At 44.1% G+C, this 16,882-nt stretch overlaps 1 protein-coding gene across 2 annotated transcripts in view; it reads left to right on the top strand.

Annotated features, from left to right (window-relative positions):
* Positions 1-16,882, top strand: part of LOC106544809 (synaptotagmin-like protein 2) — a 59,473-nt gene continuing 42,591 nt past the window's right edge. For both annotated transcript variants that reach the window (XM_087727695.1, XM_087727694.1), the window contains exon 1: positions 1-159. The gene's annotated coding sequence lies outside the window, so the exon portion shown is untranslated. The remainder of the gene's footprint in view (positions 160-16,882) is intronic.

The following is a 16,882-nucleotide window of genomic DNA, read 5'->3' as shown; positions in this document are numbered from 1 at the left end:
CGCTCGGGCAGGCTGGCTGGCTGGCAGGCAGGGTGCGTCGCAGGGGAACCGCTGGTGGCAGCAGCTGGTGAACTGCCCTCCTTCCAGGCTGGAAGGGGACGAGGGACTCTTGCTGCGGAACCCCACCTAGCCCCGCCGGCTCTCCGGACAGCACCTCAGGTAAGTCACGGGCAAGGGCACGGTGGGGTTTTGCAGGAGGAGCTGGACAGGGCACGCTTCGCCGATGGTGGAACTCGACCCGCGACTTTTAGGCTCAGCTGCGTTTCGCCTTTTCTGTCGACTCCGGAGCCTGCAACCCTGATTGCCTTGACTGCAACCCTGGGGTTGCCTTCGCACGACCGGCCACTTTAGCCAACTCAACCCGAGTCCGTGACTTGCGGGACAAAGGGTTGTGCGAACGGAGTCCGGGACCGGGAATTCCGACTTCTGGATCGAGGGCGACTCTGGTGGAGCACCTACCTACATTTGGGAACTCCGGAGGGTGTCCGCCTGTTCTGGCTTTGCCCGAATTAACAAAGATACGAGTCAGTGTGTTTTGAGAATGCAACCTGTTGATTCAGGCCGTGCGCGATAGAAAGCCGTGGTTCGCCGATTTGCATTTCTAGATTTAATTCTACAGCACCCGCTGTTCAAATCTCCGGAGCTCTTCTTTTGAATTCTATCCCAATGACTTGGGATAGACATGCAGGGAAAGAATGGGGAAAATCATTGATTTTATTGTGTGATCGCAAAAAAAAAAGAGTTTTGCAAACCTTGGAAGGGAGAACTATTTTCCATCTGACACAAAACGGTCCAAAAGCCTTTTCTTTTCACTTATATTTAAGCAAGCGTTTTATGGCCTCGAATCTTGACTTGAGGAGCATTTAGAAGTGTGACTGTGACATATGTCGGTATATGATTGTTTGATTGATTTCTGTCTTCCTTTCTGTCTTTCTTCTTTCCTCTTTCTTTCTTTAGTCTAAAAGGAAAGTCATATAAAAATGTTTACACATTCATCTTGTATCCTTACAATTTATATTGATATTCATTGTTTCCTGATTGCTTATTTGTATCCTGTGACTATCATTAAGTGTTGTACCTTATAATTCTTGATGAATGTATCTTGTCTTTTTATGTACACTGAGAGCATCTGCACCAAAGACAAATTCCTTGTGTGTCCAATCACACTTGGCCGATAAAGAATTCTATTCTATTCTATTCTATTCTATCTTCCAATATCTCATATACGTACACACGTCTTCATTTGATTGGTGGAAAAGAAGTGTACATTTCTGTAAAGTGAGTTTCCTTTTGTTTTTGTTTCAAAGTCTGGTTTGTTATAATGAGCCGTTATTGCTTGGGAGACGCACACCCTGCTAAGCCAAAACCACCAAGCAAATTATACTGTGGTTTAACATCAGATGGGAATCAGGCTACTTTCTGACCCTATGTCCCAATTCCCTGTAATTAACCCATCAGAGAAACACAATCATTTGTGGTGACTTGCTTGGGACTGTGACCTGAGTTCCTTTGATCTCTGACTTCCCAGGGATTTTGAACACATTTTACCCAGTTCTGTGCGACAGTCACCCAGGGAATGTGGAAAGACGTTCAGGATTAATGGGTGGTTTGATTGAGCTTTCTCGCCCCCTCCCCCCCAAAAAGGAACCCAGGCCCTGACGTGGCATTTTCTCACTTTATTCAGGAATCAAAGGCATTCCTGAATAAAATAGATCCTGGAATACACCAAGAGACATTGCCCTGTCAGTTTCTTTTTTTTGGGGGGGGGGGAGGAATAAAATAAAGCAGTTTGGGGTTAACAGATAAAGAATGAAGGCATAGTTGTTAGTTATTTCGTGAGTTTTCTGCAAGAGTCCAGGGCAGCTTCTACCAAGATCTCCCAAGTTCATTTTTATTGTAAGAGGTCTAGACCATGAGATCACTCTGGTGCGAGAGAATTACAGACCCAAAGTTCTCTGCTGAATGTCCATAGCTGAGAGTACATTGATCCTGGGCCTCTGTAGCCCTCACCCACAAATTAACCCATGGTGTCTTAACCTTGGAGATAGAATAGAATAGAATATTATTATAGATTACATTAGAGTAGAGTATAATAGAATATTATTATAGATTACATTAGAGTAGAATAGAATAGAATAGAATATTATTATAGATTACATTAGAGTAGAATAGAATAGAATAGAATATTATTATAGATTACATTAGAGTAGAATAGAATAGAATAGAATATTATTATAGATTACATTAGAGTAGAATAGAATAGAATATTATTATAGATTACATTAGAGTAGAGTAGAGTAGAATAGAATAGAATATTATTATAGATTACATTAGAATAGAATAGAATAGAATAGAATTGAATTGAATTCTTTATTGGCCAAGTGTGATTGGACACACAAGGAATTTGTCTTTGGTGCAGATGCTCTCAGTGGACATAAAAAGACAAGATACACTCATCAAGAATCATAAATGAGAGTCATAGGCAGGGGTGAGTTTCTGCCAGTGTTACTGCCAGATTGGTGTGCATGCGATTTGCGCGCCTGACACAATTGCCTGTAAATAGGTCTGTGCATGCACAGAACATTAAAAATGTCCCAAAAAACCATGCTGCAGCAACCAGGGTACCAGTTCTGGGGTGTGGTGAGCCTGCCGTCCCTACCAGTTCGGCAACCCACTCGCAATTTCCACTACCAATTCGGCCAAACCGATGCGAACTGGTAGCAACCCACCTCTGGTCGTAGGGTACAAATAAGTAATCCCAGAACTCTGGGAGTTGACGTCCAGGCATCTTAAAGCTGCCAACAGTGAGCCCGGCTGCTTTGACCATTAACCCCTCTGGGGCTGATGCTAGGATCTTGCTGAAGCTTGTTGGTTTCACGTATGGTTTGAAACCATGATGTCATGTTTGTGTGTGACCACCTACAGTCTGTATTGAGCCAAGTTCTTGTTTTGTATATTATGCACGCATATACCAGATGACATACGAGGCATATGAGTCATCGCCCATTGCTCTTCTGGGTTCCAGCACACTGCCCAGCTGGTCTTCATGTGCGCCTGAAACCAAAAGAACAGCCACCCTGTGCGCATGTGCACACCAGGAAAATGATCTTCTGGTTTCTGGCCCACACATGCACACTGGCTACCTGGGCTTCGCATGGGCACATGCAACAGAAACCGGAAGCCCAGGTGGCCAGTGCGTGTGCATGCGCCGGAAACTGGAAGATTATCTTCCCGGTGCGTGCATGCCCACTGGGCAGCTCTCTTCCGATTTCTGGCATGCGCGCATGCGTTCCTGTTTTGGCACTCAGTGCCGAAAAGGTTCGGCAACACTGCGAGAGTCTGTCACAATACATTTTATTGATCCCTATTATTTTCAGAGAAAAAGTGACTTAGGCATGTTCAGGGACCATGCGTCAAATTAAGTAAGGAAGAAGAAAACAGCAACTCATTCAACCATTGAGGGTAACTTGCAGGATAAGTTATCTACAGGGCCTGACTTTTAGTGTAGCACTTGAAACAACTTATATAGCTTGTTGTATAAGCCTCAACACGTTGGCTTGGCTGTCAGGCTTAGCTATTACCAGAGAAATCCACCTTTGTCCTCTTCCTTGATGAGTTTCCTGCTCTATGCTATGTATTTATTTATGTCACGCCTTTATTGTCTTTACTAATAACTCAAGATGGCAACATATCCAGCACACTTTCTTCCTCCTGTTTTCTGCTCAACCACAACCCTATGAGGTGGGTTGGGCCCAGAAGGAATGACTGGCTCAAAGTCACCCAGTCGACTTTCACGCCTCAGGTGGGAACTAGAACTCATCGTCTCCTGGTGATTGCCACAAAGTCACCCTGTTGGCTTTCATAGCTAAGGCGGGACTTGAACTCCCAGTCTCCCAGTCTGGTGCCTTAACCAGTAGACCAAACTGGCTTTCACTAGCTATTTAGATGATAGGCTGCTTTGCAAAACCAATTGCATTCCTGATTGTTGGCTTTGCAGATGTCCAGATAGACTGGCCCACAAGTCCTAGAGCAGGGGTGTCAAACTCAAGGCCCGTGGGCCAGATCCAGTCTGCAAGGTGCGTAGATCTGGCCAGTGGGGACGTGCTGCAAACAGTGAAGGAGTGGCCCGTGGAGCTTCTGCCAGAGAAAATGGAGCTCAGGACGGCCGTAGGCCTCCCGAGCTCCGTTTTTGCTGGCAGATGGTTGCAGGAGGCCATCACAGCCGAAAACAGAACTCAGGAGCCCATTTTCACTGGCAGAGTGCTCGGGTCACCCCCACCCCTTGACACAAGCTGGCCATGCCCACCATGGCCCCACCCACTGCAGCCACACCCACCACAGCCACCAAAGGTCAAACACAGCCCTCAATGAAATTGAGTTTGACATACTCAAATAATCTATCAAAAAGTGAGAGGGAAAATACAGAAGAAAAGATATAAGACACATAAAAAGAAGAAAAAGAGAAAAGAAAATTTAGAAATAGGAGAATAGTAGTACAAAATGATCTAGTAGAACAAAATATTGTAAACAAGGTAATAATAAGTTTTAACTAGAATGTGTGAGAACTATATTAAGACCTTTAAAGGTGTAAAAGGTGTAAAATATTTATGTGAAACGTTGATCATATAAAATCTGAAATCTGAAGACTTATATTGCTAATGGAAAATAGATGGAAAATGATAAATTGTTTATTCTTAAAGAGAAGGGGAAATTATATTTTTTGTATATGTTAAAAATTAGAAACTGGAAAATATGAGAAGAAAAGTAGTACGGCTAAAATTGGAAATAATGGAAATATAATGTAAAATGAATTATATTTTTTGTGGGAATGTTAAAGGGGGAATCTGGACAACACTCAATGTAACAAAAATAAAATAAAAAACTTCATTTAAAGAATGAAATTGAGTTTGACACCCCTGTACTGGAGTGTCTGGAAATGAAGCCAGGGCTCAATAAAAGACTCATGTGGCAAGGTGGTTAAGGTATGGGATTATGACCAAGAAGCTCCAGGTTTACGGAAGCTTCCTTGTGAGAGAAGAAAGAGAAGAAAGGGGGGTAGGAAGGAGGGAGGGAAGGAGGGAGGGAAGCAAGGAGGGAAGGAAGGAGGGAAGGAAGGAGAGAAGGAGAGAAGAAAGGAGGGAAGGAAGGAGGGAAGGAAGGAGAGAAGAAAGGAGAGAAGGAAGGAGGGAAGGAAGGAGGGAATGCAGGAGAGAAGGAAGGGGGAAGGAAGGAGAGAAGGAGAAAAGAAAGGAGGGAAGGAAGGAAGGAGGGAAGGAGAGAAGGAGGGAAGGAGGGAGGGAAGGAAGGGGAGTAGGAGAGAAGAAACGAGGGAAGGAAAGAGGGAGGGAGGGAAGAAGAAGTAGGACCGTTGTAAGATAAGATGGATCTATGGGATGATAAAAAAGCAATCTTCAAGTATATTGTCAACAGTAGGGAAAAATTGTTATAAATACATATTATTAATAACAGTTATGAGATCATATAATTGTGAATGTATATATGAAATTGATAAAATAAAATAAACTAAAAAAAAAAAAAAGAAGCTTCCTCGTGGCTTTGAGCCAGAGACTCACTCTCAGCCAACCTAATACGCTTGTAGAATAAAACTAAAAACAGAACTATTATCATGTCACCTTAACCTCCTGTACTAAAAGAAGGATACAGGTAGTCCTGGACTAACAATCACCATTGATCCCAAAATTTATGCTGTTAAGTGAGAAATTTGTTAAGTGACATTTTGTGACATTTTCTTACTGCATTTGTTAAGTGAATCGTTGCAATTGTTAAGTTAGTAACCCGGTTGTTAAATGAATCTGGCTTCCCCATTGGCTTTGCTGGTCTGAAGGTTGCAAAAGGGCATCACGTAAGCCCTGGGACACTGCAACGGTCATAAATAGAAATTGTCAATCACACAACTTACATGAGGACGCTGCTTTGGTCCTAAGTGTGAAAAATGGTCAAAAGTCACTTATTTCAGTGCTGTTGTAACTTCAGTCACTAAATGAACTGTTGTAAGTCCAGGACTACCTGAATAATTTGAATTAATTGAAGGCAGACGAAACTAAGAAATACTTCCCCAATATTTGCATTTTAATTCTCTTCCCTCTTCCACGAGGAACTCAAGGCTAACTTGTCTATGAACCCTAACAAAGCCATAGCAGTCCGATTTCCCAAGAAAATGCATGCATGGAAACAGAAAGCATTCTTTTTTTAAAAACTAAATCTCATAATTAAATTTGTGGGCCGTGGCTGAATCCAGCCCATAATTTCAATGCTTGGAAGGAAGCTCCCTGAACCCAGTAATACCTTGGTTTCTGCTTCTTGTAAACATATAAAATACATTGAGCTGTCACGGAGGATTCTTGGCTGGCTGAAATGCAAGCTTTGAAGTTTGACTTTAGCCATCAAGAGCAAGTCAACATTATATATTATAAAAACAATCGCTAGAAATGCATCTGAGCTTGCAAAGGAACCCAAACATATGGAAAGTTGGAAGCTTATCAAAGCAGGGGGAGGGAAGTGCTTTGTTCTCTATCCTCCTGCCGATCCCAAGAAAGTTTTCAATATGTACTTTTAATCACCTCCTCAACTTTCTAGAAAGCCAACCCTGTAGGTCAGTGTTTCTGCAACTTGGCAACTTTAAGACACGTGGGACTTCAACTCCCAAAGTTCTCCAGCCAGCTTAAAGTTGCCAAGTTGGACAAACATTGCTGTGTAGATCATGGTTTTGAGTAAACTACTTGTTTACCTGTGGTTTGACAGAGAGGGAGGCAGTATCTGCCACCACCACCCCTTGCTACACGGCACTGCTAAATATTTTGGCTTCGTGATCCTGGCCAAAGGGTCAACTTTGGAAGGACTCCCTGGAGAAGAGTCTAATGCTGGAAACGATTGATGGCAAAAGGAGAAGGGACAACAGAGAAGGAGGTGGCTGGATGGAGTCACAGAGGATGGTAGAGGACAGAAAGGCCTGGAGGAACGTTGTCCATGGGGTCGTGATGGGTCGGACACGACTTCGCAACTAACAACATAGGAAATATATTCTAATATATCCATAAAGGTTGGATCTTTCTTTGTTAAGCTTCCATCCATCAGGGGTCGCTAACTCCCAGCTATGGACCAGTACCAGTCCGTGGCCTGTTAGGAACTGGGCCACACAGCTGGAGGTCAGTGGTAGGTGGGTGTGTGATTAAAACTGAACCTACGCCCACCCCAATCCGTGGAAAAATTGTCTTCCACAAAATCAGTCCCTGTTGCCAAAGAGGTTGGGGAACCCTGCATTACTTCATATCCTGCCCTCTGGGGCTTTGGAGAATACATTGGCCCCTTCTTCTCTGTAGAAATCCCTCAAGTACTGGAGGACTGCTATATCATATCATATATCATAATCTCACTATAAAAAAGATGTCGAGATTCTAGAAAAAGTGCAGAGAAGAGCAATGAGGATGATTAGGGGACTGGAGGCTAAAACATAGGAATAACGGTTGCAGGAACTGGGCATGGCTAGTCTAGTGAAGAGAAGGACCAGGGGAGACAGGATAGCAGTCTTCCAATAGTTGAGGGGCTGCCACAGGGAGAAGAGGGTCAAGATATTTTCCAAAGCACCTGAAGGGCAGGCAAGGAATAATGGATGGAAACTGGCCAAGGAGAGATTCAACCTGGAAATAAGGAAAGTTTTTCTGACAGTGAGAGCAATCAACCAATGGAACAGAAGTTGCTTCAGAAGTTGTGGGTGCTTCATCACTTGAAACTTTCAAGAAGAGATTGGACTGCTGTCTGTGAGAAAGGGTGTTGGGTCTCCTGCTTGGGGGGTGGGGGTTGGACTCAATGACCTACTCTGACCTCCAGCTCTGTTAATCTGTTAAATCTGTTAAATATCATATCTCATATATCTCATATCATATATCATTGCATGCCATGCCATGCCATGCCATGCCATACCATAATTCATTGATTTCCTTTTTCTGGATTCTTCTTCTTTTCTTCCCCTTGCACCACAGGCTGGTGAGAAAACGGCAACTTTCTCCAGCGGCCTGAAGCAACTAGGACTTCTGAAATTGAACACCACAAATTGCCATGTCTCCCCCCCGTCCCGTCCCCCATCCCGTCCCCCCATCCTAACCTTGAGTAAACTGTGAAACTGTGTCCAGGGCTGTTTTGCTGAACCTTTTTTTCCCCTGGAATAAGTTGAACTATGTGGGTTGAAGTAAACCTTAATGTTTGCAAACCACCCAGAATTACTTTGGTGAGCTGGAAGGTGTAGAAATTGGATATATCAATAAAAATGAATAAAATAAATAGTTCCTTTGTGTTATAGCATGAGGTGGTCATGAAGTTCTTTCTTGCCTGGAAATATTTCTCCAGGTGCATTGAACATTTCTCTCTCCCTCACACCTTCAGTTATAGACCCAGCAAGCACAATGCAGTCCTTGTAAAGCTCTTAGCTCTGGCTTTGATTGCCTCTTAAAGCAGCTGTGTTATCTCCAGCCCCCAAGATTACAGCTCAACAGAATTAATGGCTAATTATCTAGAGTCAATTTCTGATCAGGCCAGCTTTTGGTAAGAATTGTAGGCTTTTTGCCCTCAAGCTGCCACATTATCTTCAGTGTAAGGGCCGGGCTCTCAGACGGCTAAGAAGGATTTGGAAGTGATGCCAAATAGAGCAATTGGTCTTTATCAAAAGCAGACTGACTTCAGGGAATTAACCAAAATCAATTAAACAGACGGATTACCTCCCTCCAAGGTGCTTCATTTTAAAGTGAGTTATTTTGGAGCAACTAAAGTGGAAATCGGCTTGGGGAATTTTGGAGGCATGATCAATTGGACCCTGGAGATAAGAGCCACCGATTTATTTGGCAAATGTCAGTCAATCTATTTGGCGGGGAGGTTGTGGCTCAGGGGAAAAAATACAATATATTGAGTGCAAAAGTTCAACCTTCAGCTTCTCTGGGTGCAGCTCAGAAAGGTAATCTAGATCAGGAGTGGGCAACTGTGGCAACTTCGTGAACTGTGGACTTAGTTCTGCATAATTTAACTCTTCTTCCACGATAAAACTTTTTATGGCCAAAAACGGGTGACTTGCTTCCAAAATGTGGCCGCACAATAGCAATAGCACTTAGACATATATACCGCTTTCCAGTGCTTTACCCTCTCTAAGTGGTATACAGAGTCAGTATTTTGCCCCTCGACAATCTGAGTCCCCATTTTACCGACCTTGGAAGGATGGAAGGCTGAGTCAACTCTGAGCCAGTGGGGATTGAACTGCTGGCAGTTGGCAGAATTAGCCTGCAATACTGCCTTCTAACCACTGCACCCCCACAGCTCTTTTCAACCCTGGTTAGGCTTTGGGGGCTGAAAAAAATGAGTTTAGAAATTCAAATGCCATTTGCCAATGTTTCTGCTTGCATTGGCATCCTTCAGTCTCAAAAGACGATGGTATCGTGCTTTGGAAAGAGGTCAAAGCTGGAGTGTCCTCTCCAGAGCACGAGGCCTGGGTAGATTAATATGGAGGATAGACTGTTACCCAAGCAGCAGATCCCCCCTCTCCACATCGCTGAAATAGTCCAATGGAACGGCAGAGCCAATACAATTGTTCCAGTTGCGTTGCAGGAGTTACCAGAATGTGGTTGTTTGTTGTTGTTGTTGTTTATTAGTTTTGTATGCCGCCCACTCCCGAAGGACTCCGGGCAGCTCACAATAAACAGGGAAAGGGAAATAAATAAGACAATACAAAGAATTTAAAAATGCACAACATTCACAATTGAGGCGGGGCTGGATATTTCAACAGCCCCCAGCCTGTCGGAACAGCCAGGACTTGGTAGCTTTACGGAAGGCCGGGAGGGTAGTAAGGGTCCGGATCTCCACGGGGAGCTCATTCCAGAGGGCCGACGCAGCAACAGAGAAGGCTCTCCCCTGGGGGGTTGCCAGCCGACATTGGCTGGCCAATGGAACCCGGAGAAGGCCAAGCCTGTGAGATCGAATCGGTCTTTGGGAGGTAATTGGCAGGAAGCGGTCTTTCAGGTACCCAGGTCCGATGCCATGCAGGGCTTTATAAGTAACGACTAGCACCTTGAAGCGTGTCTGGAGACCAATGGGTAGCCAGTGCAGCTCGCGGCGGATAGGTGTAATGTGGGTGTACCTGGGTGCACCCACAATCACTCGCGCGGCTGCATTCTGGACTAGCTGGTCTTCGAACACTTTTCAAGGGCAGCCCCATGTAGAGCTTGTTGTACACAGTCACAAACTGCTTCCGGGATTTTGCCTGGAGGTTGACTCCTGAAGCCTTTTCCAGTAGTGGATAGAGCCACAAAGCAGTGGAGGTTTGACATCAGAGTTTCCCTTCTCCTAGAAGATGGTTCTGTTGCTTTATCTGCCGTTGGGGCATAAAACCCTCTTCTGCCTTCTAAACCATGGACCGTCTTCTCCTGTAACTCTGGAAAGGGGCCCTTACGAGGTGCTGCCAGCCGGGCCAGCTGGACCAAGGTTTTTTAAGGAGGTGTTACTCCTCCATCATTCACCCTTTGTCCTGGCTTGTGACAGGCAGAGCCTGGCTTCCCAAACGTTGGGCCCAGGATGGTGGGTTTCTGCTAAGCCCCAAAGATTCATCTCATCCAGTGTTTCCCCTATTTGGTGACTTTATTTTATTTCTTTATATATTTATTCATTTTTATTTTCATTAATAAAGTTTTTATTATTTTTACAAATAGTTCTAGACAGTGAACATATCCAACCCACATTCCTTCTATTTTCCCCACAACAGCCCTAGGAGGTGGATTGGGGTAATAAGGATGGCCCAAGGTCACCCAGCTTGCTTTCATGACTTAAGGTGGGACCAGAACGCAGAGTCTCCCAGATTTTGGCCCTGAGTTTTAACCACTATATCAAATTTTATGGAGGCTGGGGGATTCTGGGAGTTGAATTCCAGTGTCTTAAAGTTATCAAGTTTGAGAAACATGAAAAGTCCACCAACTGAGCGCGGATTTGAACCTAGGTTTGAAGACCTGATAGATCAATTCCTCGACTTATTACTCTGCCTTCATTCTGAAATTCACAAGGCTTGACCCTGATCCTTTCTCCACTTCAATTGTTGATCCCTAACATTGTCACGGAGAGGGATGCGGTGGCTCAGTGGCTAAGACACTGAGCTGGTCGATCAGAAAGATCGGCAGTTTGGCGGTTTGAATCCCTAGCGCCGCCTAACGGAGTGAGCTCCTGTTACTTACTTGTCCCAGCTTCTGCTAACCTAGGAGTTCAAAAGCACGTAAAAGATGCAAGTAGAAAAATAGGAACCATCTTTGGTGGGAAGGTAGCAGCGTTCCGTGCGCCTTCAAACATTTAGTCATGCCGGCCATATGACCATGGAGACGTCTTCAGACAGCGCTGGCTCTTCAGCTTTGAAACGGAAATGAGCACCACCCCCTAGAGTTGGGAACGACTAGCACATATGTGCAAGGGGAACCTTTACCTTTACCTTTTACCACTGTCAGGTCACTGAAAATGACAATTTATCTTTTCCAGCCAAGAAGGGCTTTAAATGTTCATCTTAGAGCGTGCAATTTTACATCTTTGTCCCGTATTTGCCAGGTCAACAGGCTGCAGATTTGTGTGGTCTTCCATTGATCCAAGTTGCTTTGTTTGTGATCAAACAGAAGAGAAATTACATGAAGGCTACACATCCTGTGGTCTGAACTAGTCAAACAGACTCCACCTATAGAGCTCAAACAGTATCCAAATATTTGAACTGCCGTTCTGAGATGCAGCCTTGTTATAGAATCCAACATTTATTACAGAAAGTTAAATAAGCAGTTCCTTTTCCTAAATAAATTAGATCTGTAGTGCTTGGAGAAGGAATAGTGTTGCTATTCCTTATATCTTGAGTGGCAGGGCCCAGCTAATCTTACCTGTGCCCACACAGAGCTAAACAAAGTCAGATTTTGAATACCATTTTACATATACATACTTTGCTTAATCTTCTAAACTTTATATTCAGCCTATTCCATTTAAAATGTTCAAAAATATCTGATTATTCACTATTTGGATAGAATAGAGCTGGAAGGGACCTTGGAGATCTCTAGTCCAGCCCCCTGCTCAAGCAGGAGAACCTATACCATCTCAGAAAAGTGACTGTCCAGTCTCTTCTTTAAAAAAATCTATTTACTAGATTTTTACATTAAAATTTATTTACTTGTTATATTTTTCTGCCTTTCTAAAACTATGGAAGAATCAAGCTTTTAAGAATGATGTTCAAAGCTAATTGCAGTAAGTTCCAAATTTAAAATAATCTGCCAGCCAGGTGCAGCAAACATAACCCAATCTTGTAAAACACGTTGAACTCAATGAGAGTTTAGTCCCCAGAGTTACATATGGCCTTTTTAGGGAGTCTGCCAATCAGAAAGGCCGGCAGTTTGGTGGTTCGAATCTCTAGTGCCGTGTGACTGAGTGAGCTCCCGTTACTTGTCCCAGCTTCTGCCAACCTAGCAGTTCGAAAGCACGTAAAAAATGCAAATAGAAAAATAGGAACCACCTTTGGTGGGAAGGTAACAGTGTTCCATTGAAGTACAATTTTTTTTGTATGCCCTTCTCTCCCTCCACCCCCCCAGCCCCCCTCCTCCTTCCCCCACCCCCGACTTCCCAGAACCCGTACATGGTATGGATTTTTAACTAACACAGTCTAAAATCTATTGAGAAAAAAGAAATAAAGAAATTAATGACACGTAAAAAATGCAAATAGAAAAATAGGGACCACCTTTGGTGGGAAGGTAACAGTGTTCCATGTGCCTTCAGCTTTTAGTCATGCCGGCCACATGACCACAGGGACATCTTCAGACAGTGCTGGCTCTTCGGCTTTGAAACAGAGATGAGCACCGTCCCCTAGAGTTGGGAATGAATAGCACATATGTGCGAGGGGAACCTTTACCTTATGATTATTGTCTAATAAATCATAATGACCCGCAGGTCACATAGAAGGGAGGTTTCTTGCAAGCTTTCCAGTTGGGAGACTTGTGAAGTCAGACAATCAAAGCATTCATAAAAATGAGGTTGTTTCTGGATATTGGCCAAGTTTTGGCCTTGCAAGGGGGGCAGGAAGTGGATGGAAAATTGCAGGTGGGACGGAAAAGCTGTTTGTTGCAATAACCACACAGGCTTCTTTGTTAATTTATGCCAGCTCAGCAGTCCTGCCTTCTCAAGATGTCCTCACCTGGTCTCATTCTGGTGTTGCATGTTTTTGGAGGTGGGGGGATTAATCTGCAGTTGCAGCTTGAAAAGAAAATGCTGCACAGATGAGACCTCTGTTGGGGCTATAGGGATTTCGTCACAATTATTCATTATCAGATCTTTTTAAAATCCATCTATACCATTTTATGTAGAGCAGGGGTGTCTCACCTTGGTGATTTTAAGACCTGTGGACTTCAACTCCCAGAAGTATTCTAATACTTGAGGGGCTGCCACAAAGAAGAGGGGGTCAAACCTATTCTCCAAAGCACCTGAAGGCAAAAGAAGAATGGACTAACCACCGCCCCACTGTCTGCCGGAGATTTATCTTTTTTTAAAAAATCATTTTATTATGCATTTATAGGCCGCCCTTTTCCCTGAGGGGACTCAGGGCGGCTTACAATAAAGGGGAAGGGGAGTGTAGGACAAATACAAAAAGAAATGTGAGCAAAAATAAATTAGACAATAAAACACAACATTCACTCGACATTCGGGAGGGGCTAAAGTACAGACTTATCCCCAGGCCTGACGGGCGAGCCAGATCTTGAGGGCTGTGCGGAAGGCCTGGACGGTGGTGAGGGTGCGGATCTCCACGGGGAGATTGTTCCATAGCGTCGGAGCCGCAACAGAGAAGGCTCTCCTCCGAGTAGTCGCCAGTCGGCACTGACTGGCGGATGGAATACGGAGGAGGCCAGCTCTATGCGATCTGATGGGACGCAGGGAGGTAATTGGCAGAAGGCGGTCTCTCAGATAGCCAGATCCACTACCATGGAGCGCTTTATAGGTGGTGAGTAGGACCTTGAAGTGCACCCGGAGATCGACAGGTAGCCAGCGCAGCTCACGGAGGATCGGTGTTATGTGGGCGAACCGTGGTGTGCCCACGATCACTCGCGTGGCCGCATTCTGGACTAGCTGAAGTCTCCGGGTGCTCTTCAAGGGCAGCCCCATGTAGAGCACGTTGCAGTATTCCAGCCTAGAGATCACAAGGGCTCGAGTGACTGTTGTGAGGGCCTCCCGATTCAGGTAGGGCCGCAACTGGCGCACCAGGCGAACCTGGGCAAATGCCCCCCTGGTCACAGCTGAAAGATGGTGGTCGAAACTCAGCTGTGGGTCCAGGAGGACTCCCAAGTTGCGGACCCTGTCTGAGGGGTATAAATTTTGTCCCCCCAGCCTGAGTGATGGTACGTTGGCCAAATTTTTGGGAGGAAAACACAACAGCCACTCGGTCTTGTACATCGTCTACACGGGATTTCTGAAGGAAATGATAAAAAAGGTTAAAAGAAGGACTAGGGGAGACATGATAGCCATGTTCCGATATCTCAGGGGCTGCCCCAAAGAAGGGGGAGTCAAGTTATTCTCCAAAGCACCTGAGGTTAGGACAATAAGCAATGGGTGGAAACTAACCAAGGAGAGAAGCAACCTAGAACTAAGGAGAAATTTTCTGACAGTTAGAACAATTAACCGGTGGAACCGCTTGCCTCCAGAAGTTGTGGGTGCTCTATCACTGGAGGTTTTTAGGAAGAGATTGGACAACCGTTTATTTGCAGTGGTACATAGTCTCCTCTCTCCTGCTTGTGCAGATGGGTGGACTAGAACAATGGTCTCCAACCTTGGCAACTTTAAGACCTGTGGAGCTTTGCTGGCTGAGGAACTCTGAGAGTTGAAGTCCACAAGTCTTAAAGTTGCCAAGGTTGGAGACTGCTGGACTAGAAGATCTCCAAGCTCCATTCCAACTCTGATATTCAGAATTCTCCAGCCAGTATGCTGGCTGCGGAATTCTGGGAGCTGAAGTCCACAGCTCTTAAAGTGCCGAGGTTGGACATCCCTGTTATAGAATATAGAAATAATTTGTAAAATACTTCTCTATTTTTATGTGCTAATTGGCCTGAGATGTTAGATTTCAGCATAATTTGCTTTTCAATGTATACTAGGAAATCAGAGGTAGTCTTCAACGCATGACCACAATTGAACCCAAAATCTCTAATGCTAAGCAGGACAGTTGTTAAGTGAATTTTGCCCCATTTTCAGATGCACAACTGGCTCATATTTATGATGGTTGCAGTGTCCCTGGGTTATGTGATCCCCTTTTGCAACCTTCTGATATGCAAAGTCAATGGGGAAGCCAGATTCATTTCACAGTTGTGTTACCAGTTTAACAACTTCAGGGATTCACTTAATAACTGTGGCAAGAAAGGTCATAAAATGGGGCAAAATTCACTTAAGAACTGTCTTGTTTAGCAACAGAAAATTTTGGTTCCATTGTGGTCCTACATAGCAGACTACCTGTACACTTTTTTGACATTCATAGTGGAAGTGGGGAATATGAGCTGTCCAGGGTCCTTTTGAACAGGTGGGGGGAAAGGGGGATCTTGGAGTCTTAGTGGACAATCAGCTAAATATGAACCAGCAAGCCAAGGGAATCCTAAATTGCATTAACAGAGGGATACAATCAAGATCAAGGGAGGTACTAATACAACTCTATAAAGCCCTAGTAAGGCCACACCTAGAGTACTGCATCCATTTTTGGTCACCACATTATAAAAAAGATCCAGAGACTCTAAAAACAATGCAGAGAAGAGTAACCAAGATGATTAGGGGACTGGAGACTAAAACATACGAAGAACAGTTACATGAACTGAAGAGAAGGACCAGGGGAGACATGATAGCAGTCTTCCAATATTTGAGGGGCTGCCACAGAGAGGAGGGGGTCAAGCTATTTTCCAAAGCACCAGAAGGCCAGACAAGGAACAATGGGTGGAAACTAATCAAGGATAGATTCAACCTGGAATTAAGGAGAAAAAATTTAACAGTGAGAGCAATTAATCAGTGGTATGTAAGATGCCTTCAGAAGTTGTGGGAGCTTCATCACTGGAGGCTTTCAAGAAGAGACTGGACTGCCATCTGTCAGAAATGGTGTAGGCTCTCCTGCTTGTATAGTATAGTATAGTCTTTATTGTCATTGTACAAAATAAATACAACAAAATTGGTGGTGGGGGGATTAGATTACTTACAAGGTCCCTTCCAACTCTGTTAATCTGTATCTGAAATAGATTCTGGTAACCAATTTTTTAAAAAGATATTGCCATCTTTCCACTTGTCTCCTAGGAGCCTCTTTTAGAGAATATGCTTTCTTTCATGCTTGCTTGCTTACTTGCACTGCCTGGCAAGCAAATATTTTCTTTGAACTCTTCATGGCTCCTTTCAAGAGAATAATAGCTTTTAAATATCCCTTTCTTTTCTTCTTCTTCTTCTTCCAAAGACTGATATAAAACATGCAGCCAGCTGGGTCTTTCTCATGGAGATGATTTGTGTGATCAACAGAGAGGGTGAAACAAGAACAAAGAGGAGACCTTGATTTATTTTATTAAGGATATTTTATTTTATTTTAGATTTTTGTTAGACCTTAGCACTTGTTTTACTCCTCCTGGCGTGGTTGCAGAAACAGCCCTAGAGAGCTACTTTTGAGGCATCTGGCAGGCAGAGGTTGATAAGGGCCTGGTCCATTGGAGAACCCCTTCAAGAAAACAAAAATCTTCCTGTATTAACATATTAAAAACTTTTCCTGCAAGATTTCCAGCTAATCTTACAGAGTCAAGCAAAGAAGAAACTGCTTCCAATGGGTTTTTTTTCCTTTCTCCCATCAATAAAGGAGGTTTTTTTTGTGACAGAT

This window comes from Thamnophis sirtalis, unplaced genomic scaffold (assembly GCF_051295495.1).
Source record: "Thamnophis sirtalis isolate CommonGarterSnake01/CBP01778 unplaced genomic scaffold, rThaSir2_p1.2 scaffold_13, whole genome shotgun sequence".
Lineage (NCBI taxonomy): Eukaryota > Metazoa > Chordata > Lepidosauria > Squamata > Natricidae > Thamnophis > Thamnophis sirtalis.
Note: the sequence above shows the minus strand (reverse complement) of the source record. Positions and strands in the feature narration are given on the sequence as shown.